The sequence below is a fragment of the Hevea brasiliensis genome, chromosome 4 (genome assembly GCF_030052815.1).
Source record: "Hevea brasiliensis isolate MT/VB/25A 57/8 chromosome 4, ASM3005281v1, whole genome shotgun sequence".
Lineage (NCBI taxonomy): Eukaryota > Viridiplantae > Streptophyta > Magnoliopsida > Malpighiales > Euphorbiaceae > Hevea > Hevea brasiliensis.
In genome coordinates, this window is record NC_079496.1 from 18,051,918 (window position 1) to 18,052,695 (window position 778).

Below are 778 nucleotides of genomic sequence, written 5' to 3' on the forward strand. Positions count from 1 at the left end.
TCTTTGATCCAGAAGTAGAAAAAATAGCTAAACAGTTGAGAAAATTGGCTAAGCAGATTCCGAATATATCTGAAGGAGTCTAATCTCCAAGGGAGTTAAGTTCGGATTCGGATTTGGATTCCAATTCCGAAAACAAAACTATGGTTGCTAGAACCTTGAAAGAGTTGGCTGCTCCTGATCTAAACCAATAGCCTTTGTGTATTCAATACCCTACTTTAAATGTTGCTTTTGAGTTGAAATCTAGACTAATTTATTTGTTGTCTAAGTTTCATGGTCTTGCAGGTGAGGATCCATCATGACACCTCAAGGAGTTTCAGAGGATTAAATCAAGCTTCGAGCTTTTCCTTTCTCACTAGAAGGAACAGCCAAGGATTGATTGTATTACCTTCCTTCTGGATCAGTCAACTCATGGAATGGGATGAAGCAAATATTTTTGGAGAAGTATTTTCCTGTTTCCCGTGCTGCCAACATAATAAAAGAAATTTGTGGTATCTGGCAGTACAATGGAGAGAGCTTGTATGAATATTGGGAGAGATTTAAGAAGCTGTGTGCAAGTTGTCCCTATCATCAAATAAGTGAGTAGCTTCTGATTCAGTATTTATATGAGGGACTTCTACCAATGGACTGTAGTATGATAGATGCTGCTAGTGGAGGAGCTTTGATTGATAAGACACCAGAAGAGGCAAGGAGGCTGATTGCTAACATGGCAGCAAATTCTCAGCAGTTTGGAATGAGAATGGGTCACACACCTATGAAGGTTAATGAGGTAAGTACATCT

The 778-nt window shown here is 39.1% G+C and overlaps 1 non-coding gene across 1 annotated transcript; it reads right to left on the minus strand.

Annotated features, from left to right (window-relative positions):
• Nucleotides 1-466: 466 nt before the first annotated feature.
• LOC131179631 (small nucleolar RNA R71) lies at nucleotides 467-573 on the minus strand. Its single transcript, XR_009148521.1, has one exon. It is a non-coding gene; the product is annotated as a small nucleolar RNA R71 (small nucleolar RNA).
• Nucleotides 574-778: the final 205 nt, after the last annotated feature.